Below are 18,401 nucleotides of genomic sequence, written 5' to 3'. Positions count from 1 at the left end.
ATATAATATAAACTATGTATAAATAAAATAAAGCAAACATGTATGTCTTACCAAAGGTGAGCATTTGTATGTTTTTCCCTCCTGAGAGTTGATCTGATGCCTAGGAGAGGTGTCAACCTTTTGCCTGGGATGGCTGGGTAGCAGCTTGTGGGTCCTCACACGGAGTCACCCACGGAGCACAGCTACAGCTGCTTTCCATACGGAGAACAGGGAGAGATGGGGTTTTGCAGAGCAGCAGGGTCAACTCATGAGAAGAGGTAGAAAGATCTAGCTCCTCTTGCAATAAGGTCAGATTTGGACATTTTTTCTGTGGGACACTTAAGAACAGTGAAAAAATGCCATGTCAGAGCATGCTTGTGTGGTGAAAATAATGAGAGTCAGGTTCTTTAGCAAATCATAACCAGGACTATTTTTCCAAATCAACTCTAGTCCTCAGAAACAGAAAAAGCAGAGAGAGAGTATTAAAGAAGCAACTATTATGTGTGGGATTACGTTTTTCACAGCTTGCTATTTTACATAATTTTTCTAACAAATCTTCCCACACAAAAATTATATTACCTGCAAAATAAAATTACAGCACAAGAGAATAAAGCTAGTTTGCCCGTTGTATGTGTGGGTGCCATGGGGTAACATAATCACAGCCCTGTTCACCTGGTTTCTTCTCAGAGATCGTTGAGGCTGGAAAGTCTTCTCATGAGGAGGCACCAGGAATGTCCTGCCTGATTCTAGCAATGCAGACAAAGCCCCAGATCATACAGCTGGTCCTCCTGATTGTCGGATGTTCTGGAATGCTCCCCCACTGCTGAGGGATGGTGCGTCCTGGTGTGTGACTCTTGGGTACTGCTGAACTCTGCAAAGCTTGGACTCAGCCAAGGCCTAGAGAAAGCACACTTGAGCCTCATGCAGATTCATACGCCACCAGGCCCGCTCCTCTGGTGAGAACAGGTCATCTGATGAGATCAGTATTTAGAACAGGAGTGCAGGTAGCTGAAGGAGAACCTCTCTGTGTCTATTAGACAGACACGGCCAGCTTTCTGCATTTCTACCGTGTTCTATGGGGTCAGCAGAATACACATTTAGAATTGGCGTAGTAAAAACCGGGTGACTAATTGCATGGATTTTTATCTCAGTTAAAGCTGGAATGTAGACAGGCTGGATTTCAGAAAGGCTACAAGCTTTAATCGGGGGGTATAAAAGTCTGTCCCTCACCCCCATTCCATGTTTGGCATAGACTGATAGTGATCTGTACTCTGTTCTATTGTTGTGCTCCTTATGGGACTCACATCATGTTCTGAGAGTAGCAACCAAGAGAAAATGATCATGGCCAATTCCTCACTGTATGATCAAGTGTCTAGCTGTCACGAATGCCCATGTTTCCTTTGCCAGAGCAATGGCCTGGTCAACGCTCAGGGAAGAGGGAAACAAACACATCTTAATGGAAGAGACAGGTGACTTGGCCATGAGTTGTGCCATTTACAAGCCATTTAAATAAGTCTATTTCTTAAACCTCTTCAGTCTATTTCCTCTACTACAAAGTGAAAATAGCACAATTAGTAGACGCCCCTTGAGGTTTTCATGGTGATAACATGAAGAATGCAGAGTATCAGGTATCTGGAAAGTGAGGTCTGGCTGTGACCACAGGAACTAGCTTGAGGAGCACAGACGGCGAAGAGTGATGGTACTCAGCTGGCATGCACCACGCTGGATTCATGGACTCGGGAGGCACCAGGCATTTCAGGCACAGCATCCTTGTGTGCATGTGAAAGATTTCTGACTCACAGTGGTTCTTGTTTAGAACATTAAGAAAGAGTAAATATTTAAGCATTATTATGGTACCTGAAACAAAGTCACTACCTAACCCACTTTGAAACAGCCCCAAGTGCTTGGATCCTGCAGCCACATGGAAGAGCTGGAAGAAGATCCTGGCTCCTGGCTTTAGAAGCAACTTTGCCTTCTGTCTCAACTCCTTACTGATTTTTTGACATTTCAAAAATTATTTTTTCTCTCTGCTCATCATCCCACTTTATGTAAATAAGCATAATAATGGTGAACATGAAAACAAATCATTTCTCTGGATCATTCTGAAATACCATCTTCCTGTCAACTGAGAATCCTTTTTGCTCTTTCACTACTTTGCACAACTTCCATTTGCGGAATAACTCTATTAAATGCCCCCCACAGAGCCAGGTAGGTGGTACACAACACAGAGCCTGATTCTGGATAGCTGGACATTTAGAGCAGGAGCTGCGTGAATGCAGGGTTACAGAGGAGGGCATGCACTCAGCAGCTCAGCATGCCCTGCCTCGGTGCCTTCATTTGAAGATGAAGCTCCGGTACTCCAAATGGCTGTGTGGGTGGGCACAGTCCCCAGGTGCTTTCCCTAACAGTGGCCTGAGAAGTCTTCCAGTCTACAACAGCACAGTCTGAGCTTCCGGATATCAGTTGATCTCATGTTTTCTTTTGTGTACTTATGTGTGTGTGTAGTGGGGGAGAGGGGCACGTGTATTATTGCACCTCACGTAGGTTATCACACATTCTGCCCTCGCCTGCCACAGGTGCCCTTGTTTGCCTGATATTCACAAGAAAGTGAAACAAAGGCATGGCAACAGCCTAAAGTGGTCCAGGCGGTAAACTGGGGAGGAAGATGTCTACATAATGTCTGAATCACCAAAGTGCTTGACTCTTGTTGTTGCTTCTGCTTGGCAGCTAGGATTCTTGTGCCAATTCTTTAACAGGAGGTTTTGATTTTACCTGCATGCTCCAGTGTAGGAATGCATTTCTTAATCTATGAAAAAGGCAGACAGCATAACAAGATGAGATGCAGTTACAAGAGAAACAATAACAGCAAAATAACGCCCAAACAGTGGTCTCTGATTTGAAGTGTGTTATAAAACAAACATTATGCAGCAGAAAGTTTTCCCAGAAGTAAGAGTAGATGGAAATCTGATTACTGACTGGGTCTGAAACTACGCACTGACAAATTTTGGCTTATTGTGGTCAAATGAATGTAAGTGCTACAGATGAATAATATGCTCTCTAAAAAGTGGGGGAGGAAGGAGGGTAGAATGGAGGAAGGTGGAAGGAGGGAGGAAGAAGTCTTAATGATCTTAAAATTGTATCTACAAATCACATTCAATTTGTAAAAAAATCAATTTAAAATTAAAACCAGATCAGTAGGTGCAGGGACCAACTTGGCATGACCTGTGCTCCAACCTGATTTCTGTTGTTTCTTGTGAGTTAAGGTTTGTTTGGCCCTGCCCATTCTGCCCCCTTCCAGTGGCAGCCAGGCCCACCCCACATCCTGTTTTAGGATGCACATTCAGGTACTGTTGCCTTGACCTGCCCTGACTGTTGTGGGTTCCTATACCCGTGAGTGATGGCAGTTGGGATGGTCACACCTAGCTTAGTCCATCGCAACCCCAGCTTGCGAGCTAATCAGGGGGACTTGTATTTCCACAGGGTTGGGCTGACACAACCCCACAGAGTCTACCCCCAAACCAAGTTTTCTCGCGTGTTGGATAGTGTCTTGACCCTGCCAAATGTGAACACTCCACCACTCCACCACCCAGTCAGGTAATGGTACCCAACACTGCCAAAGAGGCCCCCATTCATAGCTTTGGTGTGGGCTGGTGTGTGGCGATCAGTGATGCTCTATGCTAACAGCCCATCTCTGGATTCCTAATTGGGCTGGTGAATCTGTCTAACCCAAATTATCTTCTGGATACTTCCCTCCAAACCACCAGCCTCAGTAACCATGCATGCCTGAAACTTTCATGTCCCTGTCACTGGGTATCACCCGCAATTCACTTCTCACCTATACTAAAACTAGTCTTATTCATGAGTGTCCCCAGGCAGCAACTACATATCATAAAAACCCCAGAGTTCACTGCTGGGTGGCCAGTAGGCAAAGCCTGGCACCACTTAGTGCATTGGCCACCCTGGGGGAAGCTGAGGACTCATTTACTGCCTTCTGGCAGTGTCTTTGGCTTGAGTCCCCAGCATTGGGTCTGACCCGGCAGGGGCACCCCCCACAGTCACCACAATGCAGGGAGCTGCAGTTGCCCCCGACCCCAAGGCCCGAACCCCTATGCTACATATTTTTTAAATTAGCTCTGTTAAGAAGTTTCAATGATGAAAATATGTACAGATATATCCATTGAAATGCAGAGACCAGGCCTGAAGTTTCTGCATTATCTTGAGCTCCCACTACAGATGGGTTGTCTTGTCTCAACAACATTTTTTACACATTTCCTACTAAAAAGCATCACGAAATCTTGAATTTCTAAAGAGAAAAGTTTAAGCACCATGGCAAGGAAACCAACAACCATGTGAGGTTGACAACTTGGCTTCTGGTTTGCTTACCTGACATGTGTTGCATCATAGAATTTTCTGGGTGGCTCTCTTTCTTGCACCAAGACTTATTGGTCTCTTTCTGCTCTTTACTCTTCCCTGGCTGTCAGACCAGTTGAACAGTAGATTGTTACAGCTCCCTTGCCTGGTTCAAGGAAGCAGTCAAGTTCTTCAAAGACATTTCTATTGTAATCTCCTGCACTGGGGACTGGTGAAACATGCTGGCAATGCCAGTCTCTCTCCTTGTTACCTGTTGATGTTACAGCTTCAATAAGGTGCCAAGTCTCCTGATTGAAACACAAATATTAGGAGACACAAATAAATAGTAAATTTTTATTCATTGAAGATACAACAGACTTCTATTAAATATAACCATGTATTTGGTTTGGGGCTTGTATAGTTGAGCAAGTGCTTGGTTTCCCCACCTACCACCACTTTTGGCTGCCAACTTGGGTCATACTGAAAAACTCTGAAGACCCTGGCTCATTGATATTATTCATGAGAGGGAAGAATTGAGATACTGAACTTTAAAATTAATTTATTTTTTTATTAGATGGCTTTTTATATGGAAAGGATGATGATGGGTTTTATGTGATGCTTTCTTTACTGGCAATATATTTTGGCCAAGAAAAATGTGATTGATAAAGGACTACTTTGCACTTCACTGGGGAGCAGCTGTTAGCATGGGATCTATCCATGGAGTGTTGAGGGAACAAATGCCATTTTGAGCCTTTCTGTGGCTCAATATTGGTCCCTCAGGCATTTGCCCCTCTTTGATTCAGGCAGTTGCCATTTCATCATCTATGGAGCCTTTGAAAAAGTTACTAAAATGTCTGCTAACAAGACTGGTTTTTACTGTATGTCTGTAAGGTGATAAATCTTGTGCTGGCCAATATTATATAGATCAAAGAATAAAAGAACCCAAGCTCACATCCTTAAGAAACTATTGTTCAATACAGGAGATAAAACACAATGCCAAATAATGGAAAACTACTAAAACATTGAGCTAATATTTTTAAGCAACTCTGAGAGATATTGGGGTTGCATTAAAAATACACAGACTGAATCAATTGTTTTAGAATAATTTATCTGATATTTTACTGGTCATCTGTACATTAGCGATACTGGCAAAATTCCAAATTTTCAACACCAAAGACAGGTTCATTGTATTGTTCAGTGGTGTTAGAGTGCTTTTGGTTACCATATCAGGAAATTAGATTGGGAGAGCTGTGGCACAGTGAATTAAGCCATTGTCTGTTACACCAGGATCCAATTTGAGTGCTAGTTCAAGTCTAGGAGGCTCCACTTCTGCTCCAGCTCCCTGCTAATCCATTTTGGAAATCACTGAAAGATGGCCCAAGAACTTGGGCCCTGTCATACAAGCAGGAGTTCTAGATGACATTCCAGGATTCTGACTTTCTCCTGGCCCAACCTTGGTTCCTGTGGTCATTTGAGGAGTAAACCTGGGGTTGAAAACTGATCTCTCTCTGTCTCCCTCTCTATATCTCTAATGTGTGTCTCTTCTTTTTTCTCCCTCTCTCTGTAATTGTGTTTAAAATTAATAAAGAAAAATAAATATGCCTTGTCCAATAAAAATAAATTTTAAAAAAGGATTATTCAAAAAAGGGGAAAAAAGAAAGTCAGTTTTTTAGGCCTGGAACAGATAACAGACTTAGCTCATGTCGCTGAAATAGGAATCAGAAATAGCTTCAAGTGCAACTTAGCCGAGGTGTGGGTGAAATGTAATTTGAACGCTGGGTTCTTGTCCCTAGTAAGATATTTCCAAACTAGTAGCAAAGGAGGTCAAAAGAATCCTATGACCAATATATTTTTGAAATAAAATTCATAGATGAATTCCTTGAAAAATTATTATAGTACCAACAAAATTTAACAGAACTATGTATAACTGGCCCAGCTAAGGACACACAGCCAAGAGACTTTCACATTCTAACTAAAATTTAAAAAAATTTTTTTTCCTGATCCAAGTGCACAAGAAAGGTTATTCAAGCTCAGCACATCTGATTGACCACCCGGTCAGCATGCTGGCCAGGACCAACAACCTGTACTGGAATGTGGCCCCGAACAGCACACTCATATGGTTTTTATAGGGGCAGTCCACAATAGTTTGGCGTGCTTAATAATAGGATGGTATTGAGGAGCCAGTCAATTGAAAGTCTTAATAAATGTGGTTAGGACAATTCTTAGAATAAAGGTTTCTTTTTAAGATTTATTTATTTTTATTGCAAAGTCAGATATTTACAGAGAGGAGGAGAGACAGAGAGAAATATCTTCCATCCATTGATTCACTCCCCAAGTGACTACAACGGCCGGTGCTGCACCAATCCGAAGCCAGGAGCCAAGATCCTCTTCTGGGTCTCCCATGTGGGTGCAGGTTCCCAAGGCTTTGGGCCATCCTTGACTGCTTTCCCAGGACACAAGCGGGGAGCTGGATGGGAAGAGGAACTGCTGGGATTAGAACTGACGTCCATATGGGATCCCAGCGTGTTCGAGGCAACGACTTCAGCCGCTAGGCCATGGCACCAGGCCCAAAAGGGGATCTTAACAGACTACAACACACCACTGCAAAATAAGCAACTTGGCTTCTCACATAACAACATAACATCTCGCATAAGCAACAAAGAGGCATCTCACAAACAAATGTTGGCATTCTGAGTCCTGGCCAGAAAAGACAACTGTCATCTGCCTTGCAGAAGAAGTTGCTGGCAGACCAGGGGCAATAGCCTAGTGCCTAAATTCTGGCCTTGCATGCACCAGGATCCCATATGGGCACCAGTTTGTGTCCTGGCTGATCCACTTCCTATATAGCCCCCTGTTTGAGGCCTGGGAAAACAGCTGAGGATGGCCCAAAGCTTCGGAATCCTGCACCCATTTGGGTACAGCAAGAATCTAGAAGTTTCTGACTCTTGGCTTTGGATCAGTTTAGCTCTGGCTGTTGCAGCCACTTGGGCAGTTAACCAGCAGATGAAAGATCTTTCTCTCTGTCCCTCCTTCTTTCTGGGGATCTGCCTGTGTAATTAACAAACAAACAGACAAAAAAACAGACAAACAAAGAACAGATGAAGTTGCAGGTGCCCATAGAGGCAGAGTGACTTGTCCAAACTTTTATTTCTGGTCAGTGACTGAGCTTGCATCAAGATTTAGAATTTCAAAATTATTTCATCATCTTTCTCCATATCTCTGGGTATCAATGTCTTCATTTATCCAAGGAATATCAAGGGAGATGGAGCTTTATGACAATTCCCACGGTTTAGCAAGCTGAATCCATTTGGCCTCCTTAATATACTCATTTGCTTTCCATGTGAGGGTTCTACATTCCAAATGGTCAAGTTAACAGATGAGGGAAATTGTACGATTTCCCTTAACATTAATCTGTTCCATATTTTAATCTCGACATGGTCTCATTTCTGCCAATTCTGGGGACTGAAACTAAATTATGTAAATGCATTTTTGCAGCCACCAGAATCAAAAAAGAAAATGGGCTACTAACCTTGGAAAAATTCTTCCAGTGAGAGGCAATTATCGTTTTTATTTGTTTGATTTCACTGAATAGGAATGTGATGACTCTTGCAAACTATTGGAGTCAGAGGGAAGTTTTCTGTCCTGGAGTGAAGCTGTGAACAGATTCATTTCTTACTGGCTTCTATCAGGATTATTCTTTGCCTTGTGGTTCCTGATTATTTCTCCACTCTGTTAAAAAAGGAATATAATCTTCACCTGTTTTGCCTCTGAACAGCAAGATTCAAACACAAATGCATTAAATTGTGATCTCACATGAATGAAATACAGAATGTTTGTTGCATTTAAAATGTACTGTTATCAGTCTTTATAATGAGAAATTTAGATGTATGAAGTAGATTCCTTTACTGTATTTTGTCTGTTATAAATCTTGACATTTGGGCACATGGAATGAAATAACTTGTCTAAACTCACACAGTCAGTGGCAAATACAGAATTTAAGCCGAGGTAGTGGTATGAACATCACTAATCATGTGAGAAGATTCCATCCTCAATGATCAAGCAATTGCATCTTACAAATATACTTATGAGTAAGAATACTTGCTATTAGAACCAGAATGGGTTGAAGGCCAGTTAGGAAAAGCCACTGTTCCTGCTAGGACAGGAGGTGAACTGAGTAGTGCTGGCCATGGACCCACTGGTATGCGTGGAATCTGGCACCAGGAGGGATTCTGATGTAGGAACCTGAGTAACTCCTCTGACAGGACACAGACCCTGAAGGTAAGCGCAAGAAGCATGGAGGGAAACAGCCATGAAAAGTGTCCCACTGGCATACATTTGGCATGGGTCAGGGGCAGACCAGGCTGAATCAGTTCATGTCATCCACTGGCAAATCCGAAGACCAAAACAGAGTGTGGGTCGAGCCAGGTTCAGACGCGAGAAAAGCAGTGCACAACACGGAATGCCAAGGTGAGGTTGCCTGTGCCAGATGTGACTGCAGCACCCAACCAGCACACGTAAGAACCAGGAAGGGAGGGGGCAGAACCGGCAGGGGAATAAGGGGTGGTTCCCTTGCTGGACAGCTACTCTCACTGGAGAGAGTGAGCTAGGATGGGGACAGACCAGACTAGGCAGGGCTACAACACCTGTGTGCCTAATGTGGACCAGATCAGGAAAAACCAGGCTGGGTGGATTAATCCTACTGCTGGTGCAAGCATAAATTAGAGTGGATGAGGGTTGTTGGGACTTAGCCACAGCATCAGCTGGCAGAAGCTGGCACTGGGGCTAGTTCAGTCAAGTTGAACCACAGAACCACCTGGAGAGTGCTTAATCTGGGAGTGGGAATGGCCTGGGAGGAAATTGTGGGTTCCTCCCTCTTGGGTTACCACCCCTCACGGAAGGGCACAAAAACTAGGACAGGGGCTGGGGTGGCCTGAGAGACATCCAACAACATTCGTGAAGGCTGGATAGTTGAGCTGGTTAGATGGAACAAGGTTTTAATACCCATTGACACGTATGAGAGCAGAAGGGGATGTGGGACAGACTGGACTAGTCTGCCACACATACTGGCAAACCAGGGCAGGGGTGGGCCTGTTGGGGGTTATTGTGGGTCGCTCCAACTAGGCTGCAGCTCCCACTGGTTTATGTGAGGGCCGAGTATGTGCTGGGCAGAACCAGACTGGACTGCAAACAACCATTGGTTCCAGTGGAAGACAGGGATGGAAACAGAACCAACCCAGCAATTGCAACCACCCGCTGATTGGGGCAATGGACTGTGCCGGGCCCTGTACTTGCTAGTACATACAAGAATCTGGTCTGGGAACACCTCAGACAAAGTTTCTTTGGGGATACCCCCAATCGAGCTTCCGGACTCAGAACCCTAACCATCAAAAGACAGAGGACAGAACAAGTCAATCAACCACCTCAGCTATATGTTGACAGTGAAAAACTGGGCAAATGGAGATTCTATGATGGACTATGTCAATCAGTGGAATCTCAATGACCTCATTATGCTTGGAGTGGTGAGAGTGGCAGCAATTCAGAACTGTTGAACTATCAAAACCACTTGAACAAGACCCTCAAAGCATGCCCCACATCTGGGACCTGGGATGGGTGGGAGACTGGGTGGGGCTTCTCCCTTAAAATCCCCTTTTACATCAGATATATTAAGGAAACAATATGGAACTAATTGTCTTGCCCATCTTCCTGTAGTGCTTGAACCTTTTTACCCTAATTATGTCACGATTGTCAAAATTAATTAATTAATTAATTAATTAATTTTTAAAAAAGAATCCTTGCTATTTGGACTGTGTTTCTCACTGAAGAAAGATTCCACTGCTTGCTGTCCCTGTCAAAGAAAATATTGCTTAAAGGAGAGAAAAGCAAAGTGGTTAACACTACTGGCTCTTTAGTCTGTAATATTTCTATTGGGGACCCACCCTCGTGATTTATTAGAATATTTGTCATAAATAGGTCTCCACTTCTGATTAATTCTGAGAATCACAAACAGTAATCTTTCTTATTAATATGTCCAGGTTACATGTTCTGTATGTGATTTCCCTTCCTACATGGAGGAGCTTCCTAAGGTATCATATTGTTGGAAAGAAATTCTACTCCTATCCCTATGAAATTATGACCAGGAAATGTCCACCAGAGCTAGTGAGTTCAGATGCATCTTCCTGCTTTAAATTCTTCTTGGGTGAGTACAATGTTATAGCAAGCTCAACTGTTGAGTACCATGTATACTTCCCATCTTAGAGATCTGGTTTGCGTCCCAGCACCTTAGTTCTGATCTACCATCCTGTGCATATATCCTGGGAGATAGCTCATGGTGACCTAACTATTTGGAACCACAGGGAAGACCTATGCGGAGTTCCTGACTCCTAGATTTTGCAAACATGTGGGGGAGTGAATCAGCCTCCTCAACCCACATTTGCTCTCTCTATATAACTCTTTCAAGTACTTGAAAACTATTCAAAAATATATATTTATCATGAATAATGAAACAAAGCAAATGCTTTTTCTGTGGCAGGAGGCTATGCACTCAAGGAGTGACACCCAGTCCTGTAATCTCACCTTGGTCAGATGGGTAGCATATTTCCTGACCTGGTCCGCAAGAGCCCTGGCAACTATGGGACACTGTGATACTATTTCAATACATTGTTTTTACTTTACATAGTCATTTTCTGATGCTTACCTCAAAATTCATGACACAATAGATCTTAATCAACTATTATGGCTGCATGTAGTCGGGGAGCAAATAATACATTTTAAATACTGTTACCATGATCATGATCATCAACAGTATTATTCCCTGGCAATTGTTCAAAGTCCTAGAATAAATTGGATTTATATGGTTGGCCATAAACAAGAATAATTAACACCATCTGGATGTAAAGAACAAGGCTTCATGTTTGTGAAGTTTCTGAAACTAGCTCAGTTACTATAAATACAAAATCAAAGAAATGATGAAATATTCACGCTTTTCCAACTGATGCTTGCTTGCTTAGTGATGATGTAAGATACATAATATGTACATGAATGTAAAATCTTTTTTTGATTGTGACATCCAAAGAAAAGAAAGTGCAATGAGATCCTTGGTTACGGAAAGTTCGAGTCTCAGTGCCCAAGCAGCTTAGACTCTAAGTGCTGGAACTGCCAGTCTCTGTACTCCCTTGCCATGGGAATCTGTCTGGCTCCTAAGGATCAACCTTGTTTTCCAAGACAATGCCAATTTTTCATTTTCTTTGTCCTATTGGTATTTGGAATGTTGCTATAAATGTATTACAGTAGCAACTTATCAGAGAGAATGAAAACAACAGTTGAGTCAGTTTTACATGTTTGTATACAGGTCTGTATATGTTTGGCTTGTACAAGAAACAGGTTTTACTTCATAATGTCCAGGAAAGATAATCTTGAAATGTATTTAAGTAGCTCATCTGTGTATCCATGACCCCAGGCCAATTGTTCCTACATGACTTGGTCGTTAGAGGAACTATTTGTTGACTGGTAGCTCATTTCTGTTGCATTTCCCTGAACTATCAGAGTTTTTGAATTATTCATATCAGCTCTATGCATATGTCAAAAATTCTGATTGAATTGAACAAACTTTTTGGATGAGCATCCACTCAAAAATGTGAAACATTCTTTTTAAGTACCCATTGAATATGTACCAGTATTCATGTCTTCAATGATAAAACATCAAACATAGAAGTAATTTAGACTAGATGAATTCCTTCCTTCAACTAGAATGGATTCAAATCAGGGATAAGCAACAGAAAAATAATGAGGATGATACCTCCATGTACATATGATCATACCAGTAATGCTAAAGATAACCCAACATGACAATTCTTGCACTTTTCCTAAATATCTCCTCACATTGACTTTTGAGACAATGGGTTGATGTAATGCAGCAATATTTTTTAGTTGGCTGCCTCTAGCAATCTCTCTAAAGCCAAGCACCGACTGAACTGTATTATTAGTACCGGACTTAGGAACTTCTGAACAAAGTCCCATGATAAGAGGTGGCATGAGAAGTCCCAGTAACTTGTACTGCATTATTGATGCCTGTCCAAATCGAAACTTGTTTCCAGGGGACTAGCACATCTCCTGGGTTTTCCTTGTGGATGTGTCTCCTGCTTAACATTATACTGTCCCATTCCTAAAAGACATCAGACCAGAGAGATCTTGTACCTATATTGATATCATGAAGCAGCTTAATAAGAGCCATACAAAGACCTAAAAAATGAGACACATGACTTATAAAGTAGCCCAGATATGCTATGCAAAACCTTTTCCTGAATTAGTAACTGCTGAAAGTCAGGGTTAGGTTCTGTCTTTCAGGAAGGCCTGATGGTCCTCCTGGAGTAATCATGATCAAGGGTTTGATTCACTGTACCTCACTCAGTTTAATCTCCTGGTTACTGCCATGATTCCTCCAAATATCCATTCTAGTCCTTGTAAGGGTAAATCCCAGTTGGTTTTGCTTGGACATTGAAAAGCAAGGGGTAAGATTGATAATTGCAGTAGCTAGTTAAAGCCACATCTGCATTTTTTTTCAATTCATCTGTAATCACTGACCTAAGCTTCATCTATCAAGTCTCCTGAGAGGCCTCCCTCGCCACGATGGACATGCACCATGACCCAGTGTATAACGGTTTCCCACAGAAGCCGTAATCAGTGCCACAAACCTCCTGTCATCATATGGTGTTCGCCTATTTGCATTCGCATTGAACATTTATCCTTTGGTCTCTATTTGGGGCTTTAGGCCAGATCTTGCTTTGAACATCTTAAGGATGTTCAGTATCCAGTAAGTTTCCACTCCTCGTCCCTCTGTCACCTCATCACCCTGTCACCTCATCACCCTGTCACCTCAAGGTCTCTAACATTTCTGAGCCCACTGTGTCTCCCTCAACATTCCTAGAGATCCACCTTGCCCATGACTGTCTCATTGCACAAGAAAATCAGCTGATTCAGCTCTTGGATTTGTTTTGAACTCCTGTTTTTAGATCAAGACAGCACCCGAATGTGCATCCTGAATAGGGTGTGGGGTGGGCTGGGCTGCAACGTTCACCAGCTCATGCAAGGCCAAAATGAAGGCCAGACTACACCAGGCCCTAGTCTAAAACCCAATGGCATGTGTGAGAACTAGGACTGGGAGGGGATTAAGGAGAGAAACTTGGGAAACTCCCCTGGCGAGTCATAGCTCCCACTGGTGAACATGTGGTCCAGACCTGCGGGTTGGACAAGCTGGGCAAAGTAGCTCCAACGGCTCATCAATGTATGAAATGGCAATGGAACTAGGTGTACTGGGCAGGAATGAGCAAGCCTTAACCCACAAGCAAAACGAGAAACCAGGATGGAGTACAAGACATTCCCAGCTAGGTTCTTGCACCAAATGGTCTTCATGAGCCACGGACACTGAGCCACAGTGTCTAAGGCAGGGGTCACCACAGGTGAGGGACTGAATCAAGCTGAGTCAGAGCAACCACTGGCATGTGCGTGATCTCTTGCTGAAGACAGGCCCAGTTGAGGAGCTAAGGGGACACCCTAACTGGGTTGAGGTTCCCACCAAGGGGCACGTGGGCTGGAATGGGGCTGCGTTCTGATCAGGATAGTTGTAGTCTCCCTGGGCACAGGTGTGGACTGGGACTGGATGCACCGAGCCGGGCCAGACTGCAATACCTTCTGATGTCCTGGCGGACCAGGGTAGATATGGGATGGACTAGGTTAGATCTCAACCCAACTGATGCATGTATGAGCTGTATGTGGGTATGGAACAGCCGTGGCTGGGCTGAAACATCCAATAGCAAGAATCAGAATGGGTTGAAGGCCAGTTAGGAAATGCCACTGTTCCTGCTAGGACAGGAGGTGAACTGAGTAGTGTTGGCCCATGGACCCACTGGTATGAGCACCAGGAGGGGTTCTGATGGAGGTGAGGTTGCCTGTGCCAGATGTGACTGCAGCACCCAACCAGCACATGTGGTCACTCCGACTAGGCTGAAGCCCACATTGGTTTGTGTGAGGGCCGAGTATGTGCTGGGCAGAACCAGACTGGACTGCAAACAACCATTGGTTCCAGTGGAAGACAGGGATGGAAACAGAACCAACCCAGCAATTGCAACCACCCGCTGATTGGGGCAATGGACTGTGCTGGGCCCTGTGCTTGCTAGTACATACAAGAATCTGGTCTGGGAACACCTCAGACAAAGTTTCTTTGGGGATACCCCCAATCGAGCTTCTGGATGCAGAACCCTAACCATCAAAAGACAGAGGAAGAGCAAGTCAATCAACCACCTCAGCTATATGTTGGCAATGAAAATACTGGGCAAACGAGACTGTCAATCAGTGGATTCTCCAATGACCTCATTATGCTTGGAGTGGTGAGAGTGGCAGCAATTCAGAACTGTTGAACTATCAAAACCACTTGAGCAAGACCCTCAGAGCATGCCCCGCATCTGGGACCTGGGTGGGAGTCTGGGTGGGCTTCTCCCTTAAAATCCCCTTTTACATCAGATATATTAAGGAAACAATACGGAACTAATTGTCTTGCCCATCTTCCTGTAGTGCTTGAACCTTTTTACCCTAATTATGTCATGATTGTCAAAATAATATAAAAAAATTGAAAAAAAAGAATTCTAACAGCTGAGACTGACATTTGCAAAATAATAAACAAATTGATCAATGGAACAGATTGGGAGCCCCTGAGTAGAAATAAACAAATATGCTGAACTGACTTTCGGTTTAAAATCAACTCATAAAGACAAGACAGTCATTTCAATAAGGAGTCTTGGAGCCAGTTACCCTGAGTAGGCAAGGACTTGAATCGTACTTGGCATAGCCTCATTCTACATACAAACATCAACTCCAAATGAGTCATAGGTATAAATGCAAAACCATAAAACAGAAGTCATCATAACAAGCCATCTTCAGAATCTAGAGCTTAGCAAAGAATTCTTAAACTTCAAATAAAGTAATATGACCAAAAAAAGTAAAAATTTGTAAGTGCAACTTTATAAGAACTGAAATTTTATTTCTGCAAAAGATTAGTTAATGAAATAAAAATTCATGCCATAGAACAAATACAAAACATTTGCATCTTAAATATCTGAAAAAGGTCAAGTAGCAATCTTACCTCATCACCTTTCTAAATTAATTATAAAATAACAAAGCAAAAGCATCAACTGGAAAAATGGAAAATGGGTAAAGAAGCATTTCACTGAGGATATATACTGTAGAGAATACGTGAGACTATTTAATGTCATTCATCAGGGACATACAGCCACCATGACATACCGCTTTACAGCTGTCATAGAAGCTAAGCTACAAATGTAATGGTAGAGCCAATGGTTGGTTAGGGTAAAGAGAACCTAAATCACTCAAACATGGGTTGGGAATGATGCAATATGAAATAGCCATACTGAAGAAACAATTTGACAGCACTTTAATAAACTAAACATCTAAATATCATATGATGTAGCAATTGTTGCTAGGCTTTTCCACAACCGATGAATTAAAGGCAACATGCACACAAAACCTAGTCCTCAAATACATTGTTCATAATGTCCATTGGAAAGAACTCATATGCAAACTGTTATAACCCTGTGCTAGGAGTAATTCTCAGCATTACAAAGTAGCAAACCATTGACAGACCTAGCATCCTGAATCATCTCTAAAGAATTAGTAACAAACAACAATACCCAAATTGAAATTTCTAAGATTGTCTTTGAACAATAATGACATTGTAAAAACATGTAACAGTTTTCTGGCCTAAGGGGTAGGTAGAGGACAGGAGGACACTGAAGGGACTGTGCATTGAGGATCTTTGGGATGACAGAGATGTTTTGTTTTTGCTGCATCGGCATAAACATCCTGGCCATGGTATTGCGGAGTATCTGTGCAAGATGTGATCATCTGGTGACACAGTCAAATGTGAATGTTAAGAAGAGGGAAAGAAAACTCACTGTATTAGAACACAGCATAAACAACTGGATAAGAATTGTGCTCTAGTTTCTGCCTAGCTGATTCACTTCCTAGCCAAATCTATGCTAATGGCTTGGGAAGGAAGTGGGGAATGACCAAAACTTGGTCCCCTGTACCCATGTGAGAGACCTGTAAAAACTTCCTAACTCCTAGCTTTAGCCTAGTCCATCCTTAGCAAGGTGCCCATTTGGTGAATAAAACAGCAGGTTGAAGATTGTCTGTGTAATTCTCCCTTTCAAATAAATAAATAAACTTTAAAAAAAGATAACCAAGAGAGCCTATTTTACCAGGTGCAACATAGTTGGATCAGTGTTCCTAGATGTGACATTAGAACCCAAACAGGTCAGTAAGATGTCATGATTCCTTTTTAAATGCCCCCATTTAGTTAATATTGGGAAGGTCTGATCTGGCAGTTTCTGGCACTTGAACCCTCAAGATTTCACTTATGTCCCTAGTCCATAAATGTTTCCAGGGTCCATCTCCCACATTCTGGAGCATCTTCAATTTGTTATCTAATACGCATTCTTCCTGTCTAGGCAGCAAGATGAAATCACCTGGATGGCTCAACATGAGACTGTGACATCCTGTTATTCCAGATTTCATTTGAATATTGAGTGGTTAAGTGATTTTGCAGAATCCCGAGGAAACAAGCTAAATTCTTGCTGTCAACTTTCTCACATGAACCCTGTAGCTGATACTCTCTTCCAGTCTCAGTGGAATTAAGCCATTCACTCAGACAACGGTCAAGTACCATGCAGTGAGGGTATGTTTGTCTTCCCCTCACTGGCACAAAACAACAGCATAGCACCTATGCTGTGGTTCTACAGCCGTGACTGCTTGGTCAGGGTTTGTGTGATTCATTGTCGTTGTGTAGGACCGAGTAGATTCTGCCTTAACCAGATTGGCAAGTTAAGCATCCAGGAACCTACCCTGTGAGACCCAAATTTACAAGAAATCTTAAACATTTTGAGTTCTCTTCTCTCCCTCGCTTTCTGAAGGAGTGGCTGGAGCTGGAGGAAGCGCTTTTCTGACAAATCGCTATGGGCTCACCTGGGCTAATTTTCTCGAAGAGATATCACTTCACAATGTGGTTGTTGGCTTCCTTCTGAGTATACAGTGCAAGAAAGAAAAGCAGGTGCAAGGAAGAAGTCACCAGCTCAGGGACAGTCTTGGAAGTCAGCCTGTCACTTTTGTCACATTCAGCCAGCATACAGAACGGCACAAAGAAATGAAAGTGTATGGAGTGTTAGCAACTAATATCAAACAGCTCTTTTCCTGGCTTTCCCTTGATGCCAGGAACAAAAATCTCACTGTGTTGTCTCATTCTTTCCTAAAAGTTTTGTTTCATTGTCTGATGATTTAACAATGGATCTGATCATAATTTTAAGCCATTGCTTTTCAGGACATAGCCCTGCAGGTGCAGAAGGATCTCAGAGCACAGAACCGCATGCTGTACAACACAGGGAATCAAAGACGTCAGAACTTCCCCAGAACACAGACTGGAACTCTGAAGCCCTTCAGGAAGAGATAAGCCAATTAAGCACAGAATTCTTGAGAAACTCTCTTTTGCCATGCTTGTCTGATTCCAAGCCACCTCACTCAAAATGTGCTGTGCCAAGTGATTCTGTGTGCCACTTCTCTCCTACCTAACTCCTGAGGGTTACGCTAACCTTTGAATCAGAGGGCCAAAGTGGGAGCCACACCCTCCTTCCTGGTGAACATTATTACTGTGTTTCTTCTCTCAAAAGACAAGTTCCACAGAATCTACAGGGGAGCGACAGACAAAAATTCAAATGCCTTCCTGTGTCCAGGAAATGAAGGTAATTGGCTAGATACCAGAATAATTTGGCCATAAAGCACCAGCAAGTTTACCACCAGCACCAGTAAATTTCAAGAACCAAGGCAAATTGTGACTAACTAAATCAGTGACATCAGAGAGACCACCTTTGACTCTGTAAATAAGTCAGTGGACGGTGTGTAACACTTGCTCATCTGGTGTGTGTTGGTGTGGCAGCTCAGAGGTCACTGCCGTGGGACTGATGAAGCCATCGGGCTGGTGTCTTTGCCTCCAAGGGTGTTGCTGCAGACTC

General features: G+C 42.9%; 1 long non-coding RNA gene across 1 annotated transcript; it reads left to right on the top strand.

The window, feature by feature from the left end:
* The first annotated feature begins 2,725 nt into the window (after nt 1-2,725).
* Nucleotides 2,726-17,361, top strand: LOC131481077 (uncharacterized). The gene is made up of 3 exons (XR_009246011.1): nt 2,726-2,765; nt 10,362-10,525; nt 17,310-17,361. It is a non-coding gene; the product is annotated as an uncharacterized LOC131481077 (long non-coding RNA).
* Nucleotides 17,362-18,401: the final 1,040 nt, after the last annotated feature.

Source organism: Ochotona princeps, chromosome 9, assembly GCF_030435755.1.
Source record: "Ochotona princeps isolate mOchPri1 chromosome 9, mOchPri1.hap1, whole genome shotgun sequence".
NCBI classification, from domain to species: Eukaryota; Metazoa; Chordata; class Mammalia; order Lagomorpha; family Ochotonidae; genus Ochotona; species Ochotona princeps.
The sequence above is the reverse complement of the archived record's forward strand: the minus strand, read 5'-3'. Positions and strand labels throughout refer to the sequence as shown.